The sequence below is a fragment of the Tenrec ecaudatus genome, chromosome 4, assembly GCF_050624435.1.
Source record: "Tenrec ecaudatus isolate mTenEca1 chromosome 4, mTenEca1.hap1, whole genome shotgun sequence".
NCBI classification, from domain to species: domain Eukaryota; kingdom Metazoa; phylum Chordata; class Mammalia; order Afrosoricida; family Tenrecidae; genus Tenrec; species Tenrec ecaudatus.
The window spans coordinates 165,809,942-165,836,615 of NC_134533.1; positions in this window are offsets into that span (position 1 = coordinate 165,809,942).

The window sequence follows — 26,674 nt, forward strand, 5'->3', positions numbered from 1 at the left end:
ATGCACACATACACACACACATATAAAATCTTTACTATAAATTATAGCTATAAGACCCTCACAGCTGAACAAATAGACAAGATGATTGGCAGAGAAATGATTGAAACTGTCAGGATTTCAGTTTCCTTGTAGCTACAATCATGGTTATAGAAGCAGAAGTCAAAAAATCAAATACCTTACTGCACTGGGTAGCTCTGCTGCATGAGACTTTTTTTAAGAGTGTTTAAGAACAAAGATATCACTTTAAGTACTAAGATAGACGTGACCCAAGAAATGGCATTTTCAATTGCCTCACATGTATGAGACAATTGTTCAGTGCATAAGGAGGATCACAGAAGAAGGACTTTGAATTAGGATGTTGGTGGCGAATACTGAAAGTACTTTGGAATGCCAGAAAAAACAAACTAATCTATCTTAGAAGAAATGCAGACTGAATGACGCACAGAAGGATGGATGGCTAGGCTTCCTCTCAAGTGCTTTGGACAACTTTTCAGGTTAGACCAACCAGTACTTAGAAAAGAATATCATGGTTGGTTAGTCAAGGGTCAGAGGAAAAGGATAAGACTCTCGATGTGATCTATTCATACACTGGTTCCAACAACAGGCTCAAATACAGCAATGGTGGTGTGTTTTTCCTTGATGTCTTTATGGTCAGTGTGCGTCTTGGTGCATATTTCTAGGAATATAATGTATTCAATAGCCAGACTGTGTAAATATGTATAACTTTGGCTTGAATTTTAAAATATAGTCTTGCTTCCAATTTCCTTCATACTAACAATATTAAATAGTTTCCTATTTTTTCAAACTTTCTTTTCTGAAAGTTTGGTCATCAAAGAGAAAGCTCCAGGTGAGGACTACTTTAGCAGGAAAAGATTGCTTGAAAGAGTAAAAGTACAACTCTAAAAAAATCATACCATGGTGAATGAGGGGGAGTGCAGAGTGGGAACCCAGAGCCCAGTTGTGGGAAATTGGACATTCACTTGCAGAAGGGCCACGAGGAGGAGATGAGCCAGTCAGGGTGCAGTGTAGCAAATGAAGAAGCATACAACTTTCTTCTAGTTCTTAAATGCTTCTTCCCCCTCCCACTATCATAATCCCAAGTCTACCTTACCAATCCAGCTAGACCAAAGGATATATACTGGTACAGATAGGAACTGGAAATACAGGGAATCCAGGACAGATGAACCCCTCAGGACCAGTGGTGAAAGTGGTGATACCAGGAGAGTGGAGGGAAGGTGAGGGAGAATGGGGGAACAGATTACACGGATCTACATATAACCTCTTCCCTGGGGGATGGACAGCAGAGACGTGGGTGAAGGGTGATGTCAGATAGTGTAAAATATGACAAAATAATAATAATTTATAAATTATCAAGGGTACATGGGGGAGAAGAGAGAGAGGGGAAAAATGAGGAGCTGATGCCAAAAGCTCAAGCAGAAAGCAATTTTTTTTGAGAATGATGAGGGAAACAAATGTGCTTGACACAATGTATGGATGTATAGATTGTGATGAGTTGTACAAGCCCCCAATAAAATTATTTTTAAAATAAAATAACTTCCTAAAATGAGTACAACTTTTACCATAAATTTTGCTCTCACATAATTAAAAATGAATTGGTTATTCTAAGCTCTAGGCTCATAGTTTTTGCTTATTTTAAGTTATATTAAAATATACTGATAATGATTTATTCATCTTTATTTCCATCCTGTTTTATAGACACTTGAAATCTCTATGGAGAATTTGAGAATGATGAATATGAACAGTATTTCAAGGTACCCATAATATGAACAATTTTCCTTAGGAGATAAATTACACACAATTTAATGAACCTTAGTCTTTTCTTCAGTACCCCGAACATCTAAAAATGTTCTTTTAAAAAAAACATGCTTTTTCCCTTCCAGAAAAAGTATTATGTCCTCCAGAAAATGAGACAAGAATTAGTTCATTCAATTATATTCTTCACAGGTAATAAAATATGTAAGCATATGCTTACTATGTAAGCATATTTTATCCATGATCATGTGATTTAGAAAAAATATAAATGAATGATTTTTTTAATAATAGATACTCATAACATCTTCAAAGTAAGCATCCAACGCAAGGGACAGTTCAATATAATCCATTACTAAACTCCTGAGGAAGTATTCTGAGAAAGAATGATGAATGACACTGGAAAATATATACCGGACATTTACCATATCAAAGTAATGTGCCCATATTGTTGAGAGATATACATAATTCATCATTACAAAAACAAAAAATAATGATAAAAATTTGATTGAAACAAAAAATTAAATAATGATTCCAAACAATGATAGTGGAGCTGTCATGTGCAATGTACAGATAAATATATCTGTAAGAAATCATCGGAAGAAATTTTCACTTCAGACTGAGGACATCAAGGAAAGCATTTGGAATCTGATTGTGAGCTGCATCCTGGGTAACATTGGACTTATACAAGAAGAAAACAAAATGAAACAAAAAGGGAAATTATTTTTATTCACAGTTTTTTATAAGCAAATATGCAATATGATAAATGCAGAAATAGAGTGAGACACAAAACAAACATCTAAGCAGTAAATATATCTGCTTATGTGACTTTAAACAATAGTCTAACATTCAGATCAATGAGATATTCGAAGACAGAATTTGAAACAAAAATGTTCACAAGAAAAACTAAATGGACAAAGCATCTTGACTGATATTTATAGATTTAACCATCCCAATAGAGCTCTTGAGTACATTTACTTCACTTTCAAGCAACAGTCTCAAATTTAGTAGGAAGTTGTTACCCAAGAGATACAGAGTTTAGAGATGGGAGCAATATATAGGCCACCTCTCTGAACAATCGATGAATTAGATGTTCCTCAGTTCATGCTGTTTTTATTTGTTGTTTCAGGAAAATCACAGAGATAAGTCTATAAGTTCAGCAAGGAATCAATCATCTGACTTTTACCCAGAATAATACTTTATAATAAAAAATTCTAAAGCAGCACACAAATTTTGTGTTTTCACACATGAAATGTTATAGTTAAATACTTCTTTGGACAATATTTTTGGAAAGGAATAGCATTTTTCTCAAGTTTCACTAGTGTTTTAAGTCTCATTGGCATACAATTCAGAAATCATACAGTTCAATAATTCTATCATACTAACAAGAACTGTACAATCATAATCAGCCCATTTTGAAGCATTTTCTCCCTTCTTGTTCTCATTGCTATTAGTTCTCTATTTCCAATCACCCTCCCTGTCGTACATCCAGGAAGCCATTAATACAGTTACTGTTTCTATAGATTTTCTATCCCATATTTCATATACATAAAAACAGGACTTACAAAATAAAAGGAATAACTAAGACAGATAAAAATCTCAATGGAAAAGAAATCAGAAAATATTAAAAAATCAGAACAAATTTTAAATGCATCAAAAAGGAAAGCAAATAAGATGTTAAATATTAACCTGAATGCATCAGCATTAATCTGATTTACAACGCATTCTGCATGGTCGCAAGGCTATTAACATCCCTGATCTATGGCTGGAGGGGCTTCACGAGAGTCAAAATTAATCCACATAGATTTTGTCTGCTTTTTTTTTACCCTGCTACAGCTTTAGAATGGATCAAAAGGAAAAGAAAATGATAAAAATAGGAGATTTTAACCTAATTATATCTGCCATAATTAACGTTACAGTGCTCTCTGTCTGATAATAAGGCTATTCTCACCTTCAATTACGGTCTGATGCTGTTCGTTGGAGGATTAATTCATGTGCAGACCCTGCAAATGGATTGGAATTACAGTATGTCCGAATTCTCAAACTAATTTCAAAAGTCAGACCTCTACATTGAATGTAGAAAATTTACTGAAATTCTTTTATAAAGACAAGAGTTTGTGTATCTGACCATAACTTTTCCCCCATTCATTTTATTGGTTTTTATTCCTCAAATGACATTATGCAATTTACTGTAAGGTGATAATATCTGCTTATAGTTGAGAATTTTCCGACATGTTTGTAGAAAATGAAAAGATAAAATTGAAATTATTGAGTCCTGAATTTCCATTTTTTAAATCATTTTATCGGGGGCTCTTATCACAATTCATACATGCATACATTGTGTCAAGCACTTTTGTACATTTGTTTCCCTCATCATTCTCAAAACATTTGCTTTCTACTTGAGCCCTTGGTATCAGCTCCTCATTTTCCCCCCTCACCCCTCCCTCCTCCCCCATGAACCCTCCATAATTTATAAATTATTATTATTTTGTCATACCTTAAACCATCTGATGTCTCCCTTCACCCACTTCTCTGCTGTCTGTCCCCTAGGGAGGAGGTTATATGTAGAACCTTGTATTCTGTTCCCCCTTTCTCCCTCACCTTCCTTCCACCCTCCTGATATCGCCACTCTCATCACTGGTCCTGAGGGTTTCATCTGTCCTGGATTCCCGGTGTTTCCAGTTCCTATCTGTACCTGTGTACATCCTCTGGTCCAGCCAGATCTGTCAAGTAGAATTGGGATCATGATAGTGGGAGGAAGGAGCATTTAAGAACTAAAGAAAAATTATATGGTTCATCATTGTTACACTGCACCCTGACTGGTTCATCTCCTCCCCGTGGCCTTTCTGCAAGGGGATGTCCAATATCCCACAGATGGGTCCTGGGTTCCACTCAACAATCCCCCTCATTCACAATGATATGATTTTTGGGGGGGCATCTTTGATGCCTGATCCTTCAATGCCTTGTGATCTCACAGGCTGGGGTGCTTCTTCCATGTGGGCTTTGTTGTTTCTCAGTTAGATGGCCACATGTTTATCTTCCAGCTCTTAAGACCCCAGATTCTATATCTTTTGACAGCTGGGCACCATGAGCTTTCTTCACCGCAATTGCTTATGCACCCACTTTGTCTTTAGCGATCATATCAGGGTAGGCTGGTATGCCTGAATATCCATATATAAAAATTGCTTTAAAGTAATTTATTCAGTTAAAATGATCATAGTTGATTACTTAAGACACTAATAGTTATATATAATCTAGTGCGTAGCACAAATATTACAGTGGGTTATGTCTCATACAAAATTTAAAAGTCAGTACAGTTATGTTGAATGAGTAAGCTTAATTAGTGTATATCCAACTACCAATAAATTAAATTAAAATTAACCAGCCAGTGGTTTTGAACCACTTTTTTTCCCTTGGTTGGTTAATTTTAATTTAATTTAATGGTTCAAAATCAGTGGAGGGAGGGGATGGGAGGACTGGTAGGGAGTTACCAAGGGCAAGGTAACTGAGAGGAATTACTGAAACCAGAATGAAGGCTGAGAATGATAGTGGGACAAGAGGAAAGTTTTAGGAAATAGAGGAAAGAACTAGGTGACAAAGATTATTTACAGGGGTCCAAGGACTGGAATGTACATATGTAAATATATTTATTTAAGAGTGTGGAGCAACAGATCTATGTGCATATATTTATAGGTTTAGTGTTAAGGCAGCAGATGGACACTGGCCCTCCGCTCAAGCACTTACTCAATGCAAGAACACATTGTTCTATTAGATTGCCATTCCAGGATGCACACCTTCTGAACACGATTGCTGAAGAAAAATGTGTGCATAAGCAAATGTGGTGAAGAAAGCTGACAGTAACCGACTTTCAAAAAAATATAGCATCTGGGGTCTTAAAAACTTGAAGATAAACAAGCAACCATCTAGCTGAGAAGCATCAAAGCCCACATGGAAGAAGCACACAAGCCTCTTTGGCCAGGAGGTGTAGAAGGGACTAGTGTTCACACATCAAAGAACTAAAAATCATATAGTGGGTTCCCAACATCCTGATACGATCACTGAAGACAAACGTGTGCGTAAGCAAATGCAGTGAAGAAAGCTGATGGTTTCCGGCTATCAAAAGATATAGTGTCTGGGGTCTTGGAGGCTCAAAGATAAACAAGTGGTCATCTAGTTCAGAAGCAACAAAGCCCACATGGAAGAAACATACCAGCCTGTGAACCACGAGCTGTCAAAGGACCAGATATCAAGCATCAAGGAACAAAAAATCATATTATTGTAAATGTGTGAGTGCAGAGTGGAGACTCTAAGCACATCGGCAACCAACTGGATACCCCCTTACTGAAGGGTTGTGAGGAGATGAGTCAGTCAGGGAGCAGGGTAGCAAAGAAGAAACATATAACTTTCCCACTAGTTTTTAAATACTTCCTTCCCCCCCTCCCCCAATTATCATGATCCCAATTCTACGTTACAAATCTGACTAGACCAGAGGATGTACATTGATTCAGATAGCAACTGGAAACACAGGGAATCCAGGGCAGATGACTCCTCCATGACCAGTGGTGAGAGTAGCGATGCCTGGAGGGTGGAAGGAATGTGGGATAGAAAGGGGAAACTGATTACAAGAATCTACATATAGCCTCCTCCCTGTGGAATGGACAGCAGAGAAGAGGGCAGGGGGAGACTTCGGGCAGTGTAACATATAACAAAATAATAACAATTTATGAATTATGAAGGGTATATGAGGTAGGGGGAGTAGGTAGGAAGGGGGAAAATAAGCAACTGATATTAAGGGCTCAAATGGAAAGTAAATATTTTGAGAATGATGATGGCAACAAATGTACGTATTCGCTTGACCCAATGGATGTATGTATGGGTAGTGATAAGAATTATATGAACCCCCAATAAAATGATGTTTTAAAAAAGAAAACAGAATATACCAAGAATTTAATACAAAAATGAATCAAAAGGGAAAACAAATTATAAACTGCTACATTTTAACCTAAGGGGAAAAAAAAGAAAATCTCTGTAAATATCTATCAGGTCAAATTGTCTAATTGTTGTGTTTAGATCTCTAGACTCCTTGTTAAGTTTCGTTCCCTGTGATCTGTTTCTCAGAGAGTGGTGTGTTGAAGTCACCCTCTATAATTGTTTGGAGTGTTTGGCTGACGTATTAAAGTATGTCTCTCATTCAGGGTATATATGTTTACAATGCTTAGTGGTTCTTTGTCTACCATTCCCTTGAGCATTATATAGTGTCCCTCCTTATCTCTTTTTATGGTTTGTACTTTGAGTTCAATTTTATCTGAGAGTAGGATTGCAAGCCCTGCTTTTTTTGAATTGCTGTTTTCTTGGTATGACTTTCCCCAGCCTTTGATCCTCAGCCTATTTTGGTCTGTGGCCTTGGGATATGTCTCCTGTAGGTAGTAGATTGATGGGTTATGTTTTCTAAGTCAATCTGCTAGTCTCAGTCTTTTAATGCCTGAGTTCAGGCCATTGATATTCAGGGTTATTATCTCCATCTCCGGGCTCTGTGATGTCATCTTATACCTTTTTTGTTGGGAGTTTTCCTACTTTCCTTTCTCGTGTGTGTGTGTGTGTGTGTGTGTGTGTGTGTGTGTGTGTGATTCTTAACTTCTTGCCATTTTTAAGCCAATGCTAACTTGGAGTCTGTTTTCTCTTTGTTGCCCTCTGGGTGTTCTATGTGGCGGTCTCTTATTTATGCTGGGTGAGTGTTGTTCTTCCACCCATATTGGGTCAGCAAGGATCTTCTGTAGTGCTGGGTTTCTTCTAATGTATTCTTTGAGTTTTTCCTTGTCTTGGAAGACTCTTACTTCTACATCTATCTTGATTGATATTTGGTTGGGTAGAGTATTCTTGGGTTTACATTATTTTCCTTCAATATTTGGAATATGTTACTCCACTCTCTCCTCTTCTTCAAAGTTTCTGCTGATAGGCCTGAACCCATTCTTATTTGGGAACATTTATATGTGATTGCTTGTTTTTCCCTAGCTGCTCTCATGAGTTTCTCCTTTTCCTCAAAGTCGGATAGTTTAACTATTATGTGCCTTGGTGACTTCTTCCTGGGACGTAGTCTAGTTAGTGTTCTTTCAGCCTCCTGAACGGTTGCCTGGTTTTCATTCATTAAACTGGGGAGATTTTCCTCCAAGAATTCTCTCACTATTGTTGCAGATGACTTTGTTGTGTCTTCCTCCGGTAAGTGAATAATTCTAATGTTGTTCTGCTTCATAGCATCAGACATAGCTCTTAGGTTCTCTTCAGCTTCTCTGATGATCTTATTAGATTTCTGTTCACGTTTGTTAAAGTCGGCTTGGCTGTCCTCCAAGTTATTGATGTGGTTCTCTGATTCCTCTAGTCTATTCTCAAGGCCCGTGTTTCTGGTACTGGTTTTTGTTATCTCCTCCCTAAGTTCCTGTATTTCCCTTTGGTGTATGACCTTTATCTCCTCTATCATTTCATCCTTTTTCTGTATTGTTTCCCTTATATCCTGTGTGACTCCAAGCAGCATTCTGAAAATTTCTTTCTGTGGCAGCTCAATGTCTGCTTCTTCTATGTATGTTATGTTCAGGCCATCGCCTTTTGTTTTCCTGGTTTTTTTGTTGAGGTCGTTGGGGCTGATGGCTGTTTACTTTGTGTTGTTTTAGAGGAGTCAGTTGCCATTTTCCAGGAAGTCAAAGAGCACTGCTCTCTCTTGGAGACTTGTAGGAATGCTTCTTTGAACTGCCTACAGCTAATTTTACTATAGGATTAACCTACCACTTCATCTTCCTGTGGCTTCCCTATCAGGGGAGTGCCCCAGAAGGCTGCTGGGTTGCCTGCTTTGCTGTTGTGGAGTTGATCAGAGTTTCCTGCATCAGCTTGGAATGTTCATGAGTGTTGGTTGAGCTGCCTTATGCCCCCAGGTACACAGGCAGGAATTCCCCATTGAGAAGTTGGGCAGAGTATTCCCTAGCGGAAAAGCAGAGCTTTCCCAAGCCTCAGGCTAGCTGCACAGGGTGGAGCTCACCTAGCTGGGTGTGGTGCAGGTGCAAATGCTCTAGGCTAAGGGGAGTGGTCTGGAGGTAAGTAGTGGAGTGTGAGAGAACAGAAGAGACAAAGAAGAGAAAAAATGTTAAATGAGACAGTTTAGACTCTGTGGGAATATAGGAAAGAGAGGGAAACAAAAGCAACTATGTGGCTGAGTCCCACTCCTAACCAGTGGAGCTGGGAGGGTTTAGTTACCACCTTGAGGCAGCGGTGGCAAACTGTGGCTGTGCAGAGAAAAAGGCCCTGTGCAGACCTCCAGGACTATGAGGGAACAGAGAGCAGAGATGTAAACAGAAACAACAATGTAGCTGAACCCCAATCCCTGCCAGTGGAGCCGCAAGGTTCCCTTCCCTGAGGCAGGCAGGGGCAAATTGTGGCTGTGTTGAGACCAAACCCCCCTATGGGCTCTAAATGGTGCTGACTCCGGCAGATGCAGTGACAGGGCCTAGGTCAAGCCCCAGCTGGCTTTCACTGAGGTAAGCCAAAATCCCCCAGCTCCTCAAAACCCCATGCGTCTGTGCCTACTTATCTTTATAATGCTCCTCCTGTGTTCCAGCAATGTTAAATTTCCCTCTAAGCAATTCTCCTGGGTGGAATTCTGCAGAGGTCCTCTGGTATGTGTTACTCTGTTGCCATCTTCCTGGAAGTCTTTCCTCGATAACACTCTATATCACTGTACCAATACCAAACATTTTAAATAACTTTAATTTTGCTAGAATAACACAGCACAGACATTTTTTTTCAAATTATTTTGGCTCACATCTTTCAATTTCCAGAGGAAATTAAGAATCACATCAGGCCATTGAAAAAAAAAATCTTGCTTATATTTTTTTCAGATATCATTGGTTTTTTATGATAGTTTAAGACAAATACACACAGGAGATTATATATATTATATTTTGTATGTATTCTGTGATTTTTCCTCTCAACTTATTTTGCTTATTATTTTACATAAATCAATATATGGAGAGTTAATCATCCATTTATTCTTTAGATCTTTGAATCAAAGAAGAATCCTATGTGTTTGTCAATGAATAGCATTAGCCTAGACTAGATGTGTATTCCATGTGCATTGTCCAAAATATATCTCATGATTATGGAATCATGATTTTTTCATTTTTATGGAGAAGTGTAGTGTGCATTCATTTGTCATAGCATAGATAGCAGCAATTGTTGAGCTTGAAATTCAAATATTAGTCAAAAGGTGTATGGATGCTCAGTCTGATATTTGAATGCACTAGCCATTGACACAATTTCTCCCAGCCCTAAATCCACGCCTTTTGGATGCACTTGTGATACTTGAATTGGCATATATATTTTTTTTCCTGCTGAATTTCTGACAGGCTTTAACAATGGAAGACACCAGAGAAAGAGGTGAGGTAGTATCAATAGTTGGCAGCAGTTTTTACCCTCGACTGGCATGATTGGAATTAGGCTTACTGCACATCCTCTGTAATATCAGAAGCTGCAGCCAGCAAGACTCATTTTCAGAGTTGAGCTTCTGTACTGTTGGGCCCTTTCCTCAAGATTCTAAAGCCTCATCTACTATCCTTGAGTCAATTCCAACTCAGTTACCCTATATGGGGATTTGGAAGCTGCAAGTCTTTATGTGAGCAGCTAGCCTCCTCTTTTTGCCTTGTAATTGCTGGTTTATTTGAACATCCAACCTTGTGGTCTGCTCTTGTGATAAGGCAACTGATTCCCAATATTATTACCCAGGAGTACAGACTTTATATTTTTATTCCTCCATATTTGTATATTCAATTCCTTTTATCTAAATCCATTGTTAAAATACCCAACGTGGTTTCTGTTTTCCTTACAGAATCATGAGTAATATAAAAAAGAGGCTAGATTTTAGTCACATTTAAGTTCTATTGAGATTACTGTTGGAAAATATCAAAACTACAGCACATATTTTAATTAGATAAGAAAACAAAGCACACAAACAATAATTTCAAAAATAAAACTATCCTTTTGAGTATCTTTTTAGGGCAGATATTATGCTGCAAGCTCTATGCTTATTAAGACCTCATGAAAATGTAAGATTGTTACCATATTTAATAGGTGAGGAGACTGAGAACCAGTGAGTTAAATGATTTGCAGAAAAAATAATCAGTTATAGTTTAATCTCATTGCAAATAATGCTTTCCCAGGAAAATAGAATTAGAATGACAGGCATAATAGCCATGATTTTGTCTAACTATTGATGGTGCATAACAAAATAAGGATGAAAGATTAAAGCAAGCAAATTTTCATTGAAAAGTTTTGTTGTTATGCCAGTTGTACATATAAGTTTGGAGATAGCAAGAAATGCAGCAGTAGAGACTGAGAGTAGAAGCCCGAACATATAAGCAGACTATTTGAGATCAAAAGGAACATGTCTTATTTGACGACATACATTTGAGTTGATTTGAGAAGTAGTTTTAATCTTAATACTGGGTACCTCAGGCAAATTCACTTCAACTCATATATTCATGCACTGCTACAAAGGACTGTAAACGTGGAAAGAACTAATCTAACTTTTAGGGGCTGTCTCTAATTACTTACAGGCCAAACTCACTGTAGTCGGTCAAAAGAACTTAAATAATTAAGGGAAGAAAATAATTTCAAATATGGAATTGGGAATTTGGAACATAGGGCAGAACCTTGTATTCACTGTAGTGACAATAGCAAGAGAGCCAGCTTGGATGACAGTTGGGTTGTCAATGGATGTAGTAAAGTCACTCAGGGGCCTTTGGAAAGGAAATAAATCCGGACACGTTTGTAATGACAGCTTTCAGGTGGCAGTATTTGTGATATTTCATCCCTTGATTGTTTCAATTGCTGGCATGAATCACAAAACATGATACACAGTCTGTCTAAATTGAGTCTAGTCTAATGTCACATACCCTGAATTCCAGCCACGTTTGAGCTCTGCCCACAGTACCCAAATGCTTCATGGACACAGCCACGTGTCCTTTCTGAATAGAATGTTCTTACAAAAGTATCCCACTGGCAAATATCCAGTTACCACCAATGCCAACGCCGTTTATCTTATGACACAGTTTTAGAAATGGTTGGGAAACATTAGTTACATCTCTGTGTTTCCTTAGCAGTTCATCAACAACACTTTTATTCTACTTAATGTTTTATTATCTAATGGTCTTCGCTCAACTTTGCAGACATGGAAAGGGAATCCATCTTCTGTTTCTAAAACTACCTAAAATTTGGCCTTGTAAAAAACAGAGAATTCACAGAAAGATATAATTCCTTTCTCACCAATAAAATGTTGAACAAATTAACTCTATGAGTTAATAAATTAATTAAATACATTGATGTAAGTAGAATATCTTATTACAAAGAACAAACTGATGGTCAGTTAAATAAAAAGGCAGATACACAGGGGAATGAATAATCACAAAAACCCAGAAACGATTACTTTAAATGCCACCATTGTATCATTTTAAAATAGAACCAATTAAAGCAGTACCATACATTAATGATTTCTAGTAAATTAAGCAACCTGGGTATTCAACCACACTGTTTAATTACCTGTGTCCTTCAGTGTTAGCAATTTTCTATCTCCTTTATATGAAAAATAATAGCTGTAAAGCAACACTCTTTCTGGACGAGAAAAGTGAACAGTTAATTAGTGAAGAGATTAAAAATGCATACCTCTGAGTGAGCAAAGTTGCATTCATCAGTTCCTAGTTCATGACCCAATAAATCAGTTATTTTAGGTAGCTTTATTTCTTTTTGTTTTCCCAATCATTTTATTGGGGGCTCGTACAACTCTTATCACAATCTATATATATATATCCATGTATCAAGCACATTTGTGCATTTGTTGCCATCACCATTCTCAAAATATTTGCTTTCTAATTGAGCCCTTGGTATCAGCTACTCATTTTTAAAGAATCATTTTATTAGGGGCTCATAAAACTCCTATCACAATCCATACATACATCAATTGTGTAAAGCACATTTGTACATTTGTTGCCCTCATCATTCTCAAAACATTTGCTCTCCACCCAAGCCCCTGGCATCAGGTCATCTTTTTTTTCCCCTTCCCTCCCCATTACCCCCCCCCATGAACCCTTAATAATTTATAAATTATTATTTTGTCATATCTTGCTCTGTCCCATGTCTACCTTCACCCACTTTTCTATTGTATGTCCCCCACCGAGGAGGTCACATGTAGATTCTTAAAATAGGTTTCCCTTTTCCAACCCACCCTCCCTGTGTCCTCCCAGTATTGCCATTCACACCACTGATCCTGAGGGGATCATCTGTCCTGGCTTCCCTGTGTTTCCAGTTCCCATCTGTACCAGTGTACATCCTCTGGTCTAGTCAGACTTGCCAGGTAGGATTCGGATCATGACAGTGGGGGAGGGAGGGGGGAGAAGCATTTAGGAACTAGAGGAAAGTTGTATTTTTCATCGTTGCTGCATCGTACCCTGGCTGGCTTGTCTCCTCCCCAAGACCCTTCTGTCAGGGAATGTCCAGTGGCCTACAAATAGGCTTTGGGTCTCCACACCGTACTCCCTGCTCATTCACTATGGTAAGAATTTTTTGTTCTGATGATGCCTGATACCTGATCTCTTGACACCTCGTGATCACACTGGCCGGTGTGCTTCTTCCATGTGGGCTTTTTTGCTTCTGAGCTAGATGGCCGCTTGTTTACCTTCAAGCCTTTAAGACCCCAGAGGCCATATCTTTTGATACCTGGGCACCATCTGCTTTCTTCACCACATTTGTTTATGTACCCATTTGTCTTCATAGGTCGTATCAGGGAGGTGAGCACAAAATGATATGATTTCTTTGTTCTTTCATACCTAATAACTTATCACTTCAGCACCTCATGGTCACACAGGCTGGTGTGCTTCTTCCATATGGGCTTTGTTGCTTCTGAGCTAGATGGCCATTTGTTTACCTTCAAGCCTTTAAGACCCCAGGTGCTACATCTTTTGATAGCCGGGCACCATCAGCTTTCTTCACCACATTTGGTTGTTCACCCACTTTGTCTTCAGTGGTTGTGTTGGGAAGGTGAGCATCATAGAATGCCAATTGTAATAGAAGAAACTATTCTTGCATTAAGGGAGTACTTGAGTGGAGGCCCAATGTCCTTCTGCTACCTTAATACTGAACCTATAAATATATGCACATAGATCTATTTCCCCATCCTCATGTATAAATATATTTGCATATGTACATGTCTTTATCTAGATCTCTATAAATGCCCTCTGCCTCCCAGCTCTTTCCTCTATTTCCTTTGACTTCCCTCCTGTCCCACTCTCATGCTCAGTCCACACAAGGGTTGCAGCAATTCCTCTTAGTTAGTTAACCCTTGATCATGCCCAACAAGGTCTCCCATACTCTCCTCACCACTGATTTGGATTGCTTGTTGTTCCCTTGTCCCTGGGTTTATTAACACCACTTACTTTCTCTCACCTCCCCATCTCCCATGTCCCCACAGAACTATCAGTCCCATTGATTTCTTGAACTAGTGATTTTTCCAAATAAACAACAGAAAGCATAGACTGGCATAGACTCACTTGTTTTACATTTTGGTCAGTATCAGAAACCAAAAATATCTCAATACAATGTCGCTTGTTTGTGTGACTTTTGCTGCATTTGATACCCTGCCTCCAAATATCCAAGGATAACAACGTGTGGATTCTCTAGGTCATTACATACCACAGGAAGTGCCTAGTGTGTCTCCCTCAGTTTGCTTTCATTCGACGATTAATACATTGCTCCTATTCACCTCGCTAGGAACACTGCCTTGCTTCTTACACACTCACATATGCATCCAAATACCATAAAGAAATATGTTTAGGGAATAACTCTGTTAAGAGTCTAAAAATAAAATTAAAGATTAAACTGCCAGACCTTTTATTCTCTGCTTCATCCTTTGTCCTAAGTACTTGGACTTTGGCATTCTACTGGAGGAAGACGGTGGCAGTTGTTAGGGGCTGTCGAGTGGGCTCCGATGCACAGCTGACCTATGGACAGCAGAATGAAACACTGCCCAGTCCTGTGCTAGCCTCAGCTCAGAATTGTTATATTTGAGCCCATATTTTCAGCCATTGCGTCAACACATTGCATGGAGTGTCCTCTTCTTTTCCTTTCTCACGGCTCCTTTACTATATATTGAGAGATGGAAGATATTCAATGTGGTTTTGAAAGTATTCTCATGATGAATTAATAAAAAATGAATATTTTAATAGCAATGTATTACCTTATGTGAGGCTAGAACCATTTGGCTCTTGACTATAGGTAAACTACCACAGAAACTCATGCATAAGAGAGAGTTTTATATAAAGGTTAAGTATGCATCAAGAAAACATCCCAACCCAGTGCTGCCCAAGCCCACAAATCCAACATTAACTCATATGTCCAACACCAGTCCACAAAGTCCTCCTCCATCTCACAAAACAGACGCAATGTTGCCGACTACAGGAGGAAGGCTAAGTCAGTGAATGTGCAAGCATCTCAGTGCTGGCATGGGTCTCCACAAGGGTCCTCCAGCACCCAGGGCTGCATCGGGGTAGGTCTATGTGGGATGTCTTGCAGGAAGTGAGACTTACAAGCTAGGACAGGGAATTGGCTAAGGCAGCTGCACCCTGGTCCAATGATCAGAAAGCAAGAGACCTGAGAACTCAAAAGGCAAGGCTAACCAAGCCATTGATCCCTCCAATCTTCAATTAACCCCACATGTGTTTATCTGCCAGGTTAGCACAATAAACTAACTACCTCAGCTACTCTTGTCTCACATCTGAACAATTATCCATTCATTTATTTTTATTGCACAATGAAAAAAAATACAGTGGTGCTAGTGGAATCAAAGCAGCATAATAACCAAACTTTGGCTGAAGACAATAAAGTTGTAGAGTTAGTTAACCTCTCCAAAGAGATTGGTGGCATTAAAAATGAGAATGTTAACACCTATTTTACAGAGTGTGCTCTCTGAATTAAAAACTTATTTTGGCAGAAATTGCAAATTTTTATGACAGCCATTCCCTAAGTTCTGCACAGTAAAATGTTGCCACCTATCTGTGTTCTAATCAATGATGTTTAATAAGAAATACTAGGTATGATGTATGGAACTATCCTTCAAAGATTATATCTTTCTTGTCCTTCCAGATTCCTGTTGGTTAAATCTAATCATATTGATTAGATTTGTTATGAGTTATGGTCAATTAATGTGGCCCTTCCTCCCATGGTCCCTTATATCTGGTGGTTCTGGAATTCATACTCCTGAGGCTATAGTTCCATTTTGGAAAGTGTGGTAGTTACATTTGACATTTTTGCATGACTGTGTGACTTGCAAAAGGAATTTATGGATGAGCATTGGACGTATAGGCTAATATTGAACTTAGGGAGCTGATCTGGACTGGACTGGGATGTTTCTCAATTCACTACTTCTCTTTTATATAAAGTTCTTTCTGATGCACATATGAGTGTCTGTGAATTTGTTTCTCTGGTCTACTCAGACTAGCACAGAAAAGCATTCTCTGCCATGCTGCTAGACAGGAGTGGAGTGGGATTGAGATTTGACCTTGGTGGAATGTGTGGACTGAGCTTTATATATATATTTTTTCCCTTGAAGGATCTTTAAGATCACAATTTAGTACTGTCTGTGAACCAAGTCCCCCTGCTTGTCTTCTGGATGACATCTGTATGACTTTACCGGAGTACTGGGCATGAAGCAGACCACACCCTTCATTTTCTTTGAATATCTAGTGGTGCCACCACACAGGTCTACGCACATTACCACACCTGGAGATCCAGACCCCTATTTCCTGACTGAGGTTTTATAGAGGCAAGAAGTCTTGCTGTGGCTTTTGGACATTTTGTGGTTCTAGTTCTGGACTGTACTTTCAGCTCACCATTGTCTGACCCTCAGAGTTTGAAATTAACAGTATAAGAGCCACATGAGACATTTTCTCAGAGCTTCCTAAATATCTATGGGACGTTGTAGCAAATTTCAGAACCCAGGCAAAGAGGGAATATTTTTAAGGGAGGACTGGAGGAATTGGAGCAGAAGTGCATCTTGGAAGAGTTGGACATTTGGGACACCTTTAATCTCCAACTCCTTGAAATTAGTCTGGTATTAGTTCTTAACAAAGGGTTTCTCTCTCATTGCCACCAATTCCGTGACAACTTCCAGCAACAAAAGACATTATTATTATATCTTTAAGGAGACATCCTGAATAATCAAGCTGTTTATGAAGAATAATGAAATAACAATATAGAAAAATTACTTATCTGTAAGCATGTGATTGCTGGACACCAACTCAATTTTTATACTCAGATGTGCAGAAAACATAAATGTCTATCTTTATTTTGACACTCTTATTGCTTGTTTCTTTGTGTAAACTCAGCAAAACATAATCCAAATGGAAATAATTGCCAATTCTTATAATCAGAGAGAAATTGAAAATAAAGAGAAACCACAGTAATATGTGGCTGAATGTTGCAGAGGTAAATGAAGCATACATTGATGGTTAATGTGGCTGACAAGATGATGCAGAGAAAGCTATGGATGTGAGTTCTCCACAGGGTACCAGGGATCATATGGCAAGCATGACCAAAGTAGATGATTACATATAAAGAAACTGTGTTGTTAAAAATCAATGTTTGATTTAAGACATGTTGAATTAAATTTCCTGGGACAATTTCTTGGTGAAAATGTAAAGCAAAAATCACAGTCATACAGCTGCACATTGCAGATATTCATTATGATTATGCATTAGTACTTTCAAAAGTTTTTCTTTAGCACTGAGTCATAACAGGCACTGTTTGGGGCTCTTGGGATACAGTGTCGTATAATAGAGAAAAAGTGCACACCCTACAGAAGGCACATTTGAATTAAAATCATATTTAACTCTCTTGTAGGACATGGAAAAGAGAACTTCATTTTTCAGAACTCATTGTTATGATAGCCTAGCAAATTACACCGATACTCCAGCTTTGTCCAATGTCTTTTCCCAAACTTAACTTTTAAATGTCATTTCATTTTTACACATGCCACTGACTTTCAGCAATAATTTCCTGAGTTAAATCTGGAGCAGCGCTTTGAAATTATAGACATTAATAAAGCCCATTTCTTCCCCTTGCTAGCAATTTGGAAAGTGTACCTGTATTATTGCAAGCATAAATTCAGCAATGGGACCATGTAAACAGCTCTATGAATATTTATTATCTTCTTTTTTGTTGCCTGCGGTTTCAGCAAAGGTCTTTATTTTGGTAATGGAGGATAAGAATATCCTTAAGGACAGATCATCTTGAGATTGCTGAAAAGTAAATGATTACTCTTTGGTCATGTTCACATGTCTACTATGTCATGTACATTGATTTTATTAATCACTTACAACAATATTCATATTTTTATTCTTTTAGCTATACAGAACTCTTGAAACTGAAAATTGCTAATAGTTCTTTGTCTCCATTGTATCCCAGAAATATTCATCTATAGTTTAGGGCAAACTTCTAACTAGATAAATGGTTTTGAACCAAGTCATAAACTTCAGATGACTGAGCAGCTCAGATCACTAAAATATTTATGCCTTGCTTTAAACATTCCATAAAATATCAACTTTGTCTCCTTTAACTCTTCTAACCTTTCAAAGGTTTACATACCAGTTGTTTTCAGAGGCATTCAGTAAACTTCTTTGTTTGGGTTTGGTTTTAACTACCTAAGGTGCTATGGAAAACAAACAAACCATAAATCAGAAGGTCCCTCCTATTAAATAGCACCATAGGTACACTACCGGGTTGCAGAATACTCGGGGGTGAGGGAGGGGGACATTCATTGCAGCTTTAACAGAAATGGTCGATATTCACTGATTTAGACTGGCCGCCAATCTGATGATCTTGTGGAAGAACATCAAATGGGTTGGAGAAGAATGATTCATTGTAATTGCAACTGTAGTTGCATTTACAAATAAAAGGGAAAAAGTATGCTTTTCAAAGTACTTTACTGCTTTTAACCCTATACTGCCACACCTAATCTGTAGGGTCAGATTTACAGGTAACTGCAGCTGCCAAAAAATGTAAAAATAATCATTGTCAAATTTTTATAAGCAAGTAAATGGTTAGAACCTGTTATTAAAATATGGTTTCTGGGATACATTATTCATGTGATAAAGTTCGGTCATGTCTCCCTCATTTGTCCATTCAGCACTTAGAGGCTTTCAAGTAAAGGTATAAAATATGCATAAGTAATATCATCAGTTTTTTTGAGGAACAAGGTGTACATTTCTTTTCATGATAATCCAAATGCTGAGCAAATAATTTGAGAATTGAAATAGGTAAAGAAGAATGGCATCTCAGGGTTAGAGGAAAACTCATTAACAACCAGCAATATGCAGATGATGCAACATTATTTGCTGAAAGTAAAGTGTTGGGGCACTAATTTTTAAAAGTCAAAAATGACAGTTTTCAACATGGGTAAAATCTCAACATTGGGCAAAAAAACCCCTCAGGAATGGAGCAGTAAGAAGCAGCATGATAAAAAGAAATATATATATATTAAATTACCCAGAATTTCATTTCACTTTGGTCAACAATCAATGCCAATGGAAGACACAGTTAAGAAGTACAATGACATATTGCATTGGGAAAATTTGCTTCAAAAGCACTCTTAAAATGGTAACAAATAAAAATATCACTTTGAGGATTATGGTGTGCCTGGCCTTAGCCATAGCATTTTCAATCAATTCCTCTTCAGACAAAGGGAAAATAAGGAAGACTAGAGAAGAATTGATGCATCTGAATTATGGCCTGAGAAAAATATTAAATATACTATTGTATGCCAGAAGAACAAACACATATACGTGAGAAGCACAACCACAATTTTCCTGGGAAGCAAGGATGTCAAGACTTCTCAGATATTGTGCAGATGTTATTAGGAGAGACCAGTCCCTGGAGAAGTAGAGGGCCAGTGTGAAAGAAGTAGCCCCTTGGGAAGATGGATTGACAGTGGCTGCCACATGGGTTCAAATAGAAGAGCAATTGTGAGTATAGCACGGGACCAGTTGTACATAGGACCAGTGGCCACTAACAACATGATATGGACCATATTTTGTGTCTGACTAGGGTAATGATTACAATTAGAGTATACAGCACTAGGTGAAGAACTGTGATTTTGTTCAAGTATCAATTTTGACGGTTCATAGCTGAATGATCTTTGGCAATCTCTCAAGAGTTGAGAGTGTCAGTTTTCTTCTTGGAAGACATGTTCCTGTCTACATTAGAAGAAAAGTATGGACTCAAAGCTAATAATGGCAAGCACTTTATATTTCAAGCCCACAGAAATAATGTTATCCATATTGGTTCTTTGTTGTTACTGTATTTTCATAGAGCATTATAGAATTGAGAACTTGATTTTTTTAAGCGAAATACATTCTAGAAGTGACAGTAAAGCTCATCTCTACACATTAGCCTGACCTCATTTCCTCATCTAAGACATCCAACCTTCTTTATCTTGCTCAAGATTCAAAATACTGGTATGGAAAGGCTACATTGCTGATTCACTGAGTAGCACTGACATTTAAATAGCAAAACAAAAATAGTAATAAAAATAGAGTGGAAGCAAACAATTTTGCTTTTATAACAAGGAGGTATCTTCACAAACCAAACCATGAGGCAATCACAGAGAATATATTATTATTTCTCATCTTATTACCACACAACAGAGACTTTTCTACCCTAGTAGATTCTTTCCTTTAGATTCTTCCTGATTAAAAACCAGACAGAAGTAAAAAAACTGATTAAAAACCAGTTCAGCAATCTCTGCATATTCTGTGGTGAAGTGTAACCTTTTCATATGGAGTCATTGAAGCAAGCCCCTGATGTTTGCAGTTTGACAATAATTTTTCCACAGCCTATAATGCTGACCAACTCTTGGGAAAAACAAAATCTCCCTGTGTAGCAATCTTGGGTTTTTGGCACTGCAAAGAACTAAAATCAGTTAGTCCTGGGCCAAACTGATACCAACTTTAAGTCAAGGAGAGCACATGTGCTCTAGAGAACTGTTAATGACTGTCTACAAATAAACTCCAAACTCATTGCCATCAAGCCATCCCCAACTCATGGGACCCTGGATTAGAGGGTAGAACTGCCTATGTGGGTTTCTGAGACTGTAACTCTCTACAGGAGTAAAAAGTCTCGTCTTTCTCCTGCAGATTGGCTGATGGTTTTGAACAGTTTACCTTGAAGTTAGCAGCCCAACATAAAATCACTATGACACCAGGGCTCCTCTGGCTGTCCATAGTTAGTGGTAAAAAAGAAAAATAACATCATCTTATGTTTAATTTTCCCCTGAAAAGCAAGCTCTTTAGTATAGTTTCCACCCGTCCATCATTTATATACACTTCAGCCACTGTAGAAGCAGATTTAAGGTGATGATCTGGATATTGTTAAATTATAAAAGGAATTCTGGACATCACTCACGGCTGTTTTAAGACAGCAAAGTCAACTAACTTATCATCTCCCTGACAAGTCCCTTATAGACAGACAAGGAAGGTTTGAACATGTATTTTAGAATAGATTTGTGCTCCCTTATATATTGTTTCCAAACTTTTAATTGTGAATTTGTAGGTTTCTCTCCCTTTTTTTAACACTTTATTGTGAATTAAGTGCATGTTTCCAGATTAGTTCATCAATTTTTAAAATTAAGAATGTTTTAAACCCCCAATGTTTTGTCCTGTTTTGACCTACCTTATGTGCTCGAATATAACAGATCTGAATATAAGCCGAGGTACCTAATTATTACCTGGGAAACCAGAAAACAAAGATTTCCCAGAAATTGCCACAAGACCTTGAAGAAAAAATTATTATGTCATTCCAGTCATTCATTATAAAACTAAGAAGGATTTATAATTATGACCTGGCAGATATTGGGAACATGGATGACACTGCCATGACTTTTGATCTTCCAAGCAACAGAACTGTGGCAAGTTTAGGAGAAAAAAAAAACATTTTTCTCAAAACCACAGGAAATTAAAAAAAAAAAAACAGTTTACAATTGTTCTATCATGTTTGGCTAATGGAACTAAGCTGTGTTCTGTCATTATTTTTAAAAGAAAGACCTTACCCAAAAAGATCAATTTCCCACCAAGAATTACTGTGTGTGCACATGTTAAAGACTGGATGGCTGAAGATGGAACAAAATAAAATGACTGGAAGAAATTTGGACCCAATGACCAGAAGCAGCCTTAAAGAAAAAGCCATTGTTACTTGTTTGGGATATGTTCAGAGCCCACCTATTGGATTACATTAAAAAATTGGCAAAATCTATTAAAGCTACTTTTGCCATTATTCCAGGTAGGCTTACATCTGTACTGCAGCCTCTGGATGTATCTTTGAATAAGCCTTTTAAAGATCATGTGCGAAGGATGTGGCATGAAAGGATGTCATCTGGTCAAGCCCGACTAACAAAAGGAGGAAATCTCATGAAGTCTGACATAGAGTTAATAGCAAAGTAGGTGTGAGATACATGGGAAGACATTCCAGAAGAATTGGTACATGTGACATGCCTTCCAAAAATGTAGTATTAGTAATGCTATGGATGGCAGTGAAGATTGCGCTTTGTATGAAAATGACAGCAGTGATGGTGATGACGGGGATCTCATTGAGGTCAGTGTCTATGATGACCTCACACCAGCTGAAGCTCTGCATTGGGATTTGGATGATGAGGAGGAATCCAGTTTTGAAGGATTTTAACTCTTCACATTTTAGCTTGGTTGCTGATTGAGCTCAGGGAATAGTACTCTCTCTTTTTTTTTTTTTTACATTTTATTATGGGCTCATACAACTCTTATCACAATCCATACATATACATACATCAATTGTATAAAGCACATCTGCACATTCCCTGCCCCAATCATTCTCAAAGCATGTGCTCTCCACTTAAGCCCTTTGCATCAGGTCCTCTTTTCCCCCCTCCCTCCCCGCTCCCACCTCCCCCCTGTGCCCTTGGTATTTATATATTGTTATTTTGTCATATCTTGCCCTATCCGGCGTCTCCCTAACCCCCCTTCTCTGCTGTCCATCTCCCTGGGAGGAGGTCACATGTGGATCCTTGTAATCAGTTCCCCCTTTCCAACCCACTCATCCTCCACTCTCCCAGCATCGCCCCTCACACCCCTGGTCCTGAAGGTATCATCCACCCTGGATTCCCTGTGCCTCCAGCCCCCATATGCACCAGTGTACAACCTCTGCCCTATCCAGCCCTGCAAGGTAGAATTCGGATCATGGTAGTTGAATAGTACTCTTAAGGTATCATTGTTGATACCTTAGTATTTTTGTTAAACCTATTTTCCATTTACTGTGCTGGTTTATTAATCTTAAATGACTCATTGTCCTTTTATTTATGTTTTTTTATTTAAAATGAATATTTAAATACATTACCGCACTGATGTCTCAATTTTTAGTAATTTTATTTTCATTTGTTTTGGTTATGGAAACTCACCAATCGCTTCTGCATTTTCTGCCCTACTCTTATACTCAAGTCAATCCGTTTTTCTGGTTTCCCAGGTAATAATTAGGTACCTCGGCTCTACTCATGTCGGCTTATAATTGAGTATACATGGTATTTTGTAATATCTATTGTACAAGACCCAATTCTCTTTGTTCTAAGGAGTAAAACATCCATTAAAGAAGTTAAAATTGGGTTGTGAATAAAACAATAAAGTAACAACTGAAATAAAAAATTTAAGCTATATAATAAGAAATGCCATCGCAAATTTCAAACAAATGACTACCAATTCCATCACTTCTATATGCATACTTCTTTGCTCTTGACCCACCCCTTCCATGAAGAAGAAATTGATTTGTGTATCCTTCACTTCTAGGCCTGGGTATATGGCTTCTTTACTCAGAATGATGTCAGGAAATGTGACTGGAACATTAGTCCCAATAGCCTTTGCACCTAGAGGCTAGTCTTTAAACTGCCACGTGAAGATGTTCTGGCTAACCTCTAGGAGCCTGAAAGCCATATGGAGAAGAGGTAATTACCCCTCCCAAATGATTCACCAAGCCCACCCACGCAGTTGTGAAAAATAATGAATGCTTCTTGTTCTAAACCCATTAAAGGCAAAAATGTTATTCCATGCAGCAAAGTAAACTGACACTGTTATCAACACAAGCATAGATATGGGAAGTGCCGAAGATAGGCCACTGTTCCACATGAGAAAATCGTGGAGGTTTTCTGAAGGAAAACTGCACAATGGAATCAGCCAACTAATTTTTGTAAAAGGTACGAATATAGTTTAATGATGATTCTTCAATTATGATTCATCAGTGATTAGTGTAAGAACACCAGGAAGCCAGATGTCCCGCCCCTACCAAAGGCCCTCGTCCACCCAGACCTTGATGTCACCACAAAACTGTCTACTAGATTGTTAGCCCAAATGTAAAATTCTAAACCATCAAAGTTCTTGCAGAAAACATAGGTAAAAATGTATATCTTTTTTTGTTTGGAGATTTGTCATTGTTTTTTTGAGGTCAGTGTTGTTTTATTTTTATACAATACCAACCACACAATTGAAAAAGAAAATACATTGGAAATTGCTAAAATGCAAAACTTACGTTCACAAAAAGCATGTGAACAGCATTAAACAAAAATCATAGACAAGGGAGAAGATATTTTCAAAACATCTACCTAATTAAGGATTCAAAATATTTGAAAAACATAATCTTAAAATGAAACAACAAAAAATACACAGAAAAAACAATTGAAACCTGAGAAAATATCTGAACTGACACCATATAAAGAAGATATACATGTATCAAATAAACTTATGAAGATTTTCAATATCACTTGTTACTAGGAAATAGCAAATTCAAAAAACAAAGATATTCTACATACCTATTAGACAGGCTGAAATCCAAAACTAATAAAACAAATTATTGTCATTCCTCACCTATCTCCTAGCTTATTGGTTCTACATTTATGACCCCAAATCCCCTCCTACTTTGTGCATTAACTGTGTCTATCTGGCAGCAAGGAACATTGAGTTACATAATGATGTACATAATGATAATCACAAATGATGTGATTTGGTAGTTGTTTAATGATGGATTCACCTTTAAAAATGATGCAGCCATTCTTACGATAAACTGATTTTTGTTCAATGACCTTGCCTTTGGGCTATAGCATGTCAATAGGTGACAAGTGAGTATACTTGTCATGAAAGAGCAATGGAATTTCTTATTTCCTGTCTATAGTTGCTGTTCTTGTTGTTAGTGCAACCAAATCAATTCCTACTCATAGGCACCCTACACACAACAGAGGGAAACAGCCCGTTCCTGGGTCATCCCCACAATTATTACTAGGGGCGAACCCATTGCTGCAGCCACCGTGTCACTCTGCCTTGTGGAGGACCTACCTATTTTGGGCTTTATTTTATGAAGCATGATGTTCTTTCCCTAACCATATGTCTCTCCTAACAATATGTTCAAAGTATGAAGTCTACCAAGTCTTGTCCTCCTGGACTTGAGGAGCATTCTGGCTGCACTTCTTCCAAGACAGCTGTGTTTGTGCTCTGGCAGCCTGTGGTACACTCTTCCCCAGCACCGTTTTGCAAATGCATAGGATGCAAAATGGTACAGTTGCTCTGGAAAAAAGCTTGATCATTTTATATAATTTTATATTAATAAAAGATGTATAGCTCATGCTAGGTACAGATTACTCATAGCAAAAGTTTCAGGCTGACTTATGAGGATGTATTCACTGGATCTCCAAAAATGAGATGATCTGCGAATGTTATTTTTAAGACAAAACTCAAAGAATATGTTAGAAGAAACCCAGCCCTACAAAAGATCCTTGCCGACCCAGTATGGGCAGAAGAACAACAGTTACCAAGCATAAATAAGAGACCGCCACATAGAACAACCTCACCCAGAGGGCAACAAAGAGAAAACAGACCTCAAGATAGCATTGACTTAAAGATGGAAAGAATTCAAAGGCTGCTGAGGTAAGCTATAAAAAAATAATGCGAAAGGAGCATAGGGAAAAAGCTACACTATACAAACATTCCTGGGGTGAGAACCAGGTAATATGGCAGGGACCAGACCAAATACAGGGATACACATGATAGACAACAAAAAAGGAGGCGGGGAAAGGAAAAAATAATAATAATAAAGAAAAGGGTAGTGGGGGCACAGGGCACTAACCCACCAAGGGGAGGGTATTGTTTATATCTCCACAGGAAAAGAGGGACCAAACTTCAACCCAGTACTCCAAGATGTGAATGCCACAAGCCGGTGTGGAGTAGGGAACCAGTGGAGAGGTCTGGGGGGCCAGCCCCAACCCCAAATACTAAGTGGACATCTGCTCCTCCCCTCAGAAGAATTTATTTCAAAGGACGGCACTCTACAGCTCCAGGAGAGGGACATATATGATCAGAGCATACGGGAGCAGATCAAGGGAGTGGAGGAGAGAGTGGAGCACATCCTGGCCCACCAGGCTGAGGAGAATGTTCCCAATTAGAGCAGCCAGTCAACAGAGAAGACCACATGGCCAGCCGTTTTATGAGACATGATGCCCCTCACTGACCTATAGCCCCATAGGGGACAACATCAGAGACACAGTGTGGGAATTGCACCCGATCAGATCCTGCCACGCCAAGGCAAAACATTAAGGGGGTGCAACAGAACAGCAAGGGAATGGAGTGGCGAGGTCCCCAGGGAATGCTAGAAGTGAACCAGGGCACAGTGCCCCAACAGACTGGACTAGAAAACACTCTTAAAGGCCAACAAACAATCCTTGAACTAACTACAAGCTTTTCTTTCTTGTTGTGCTTTGTTTTGGTCATTGGTCTGTTGTTTTGTTGCATATTGTTGCTTGGTTTTGCTCTGTCTTGTTTTT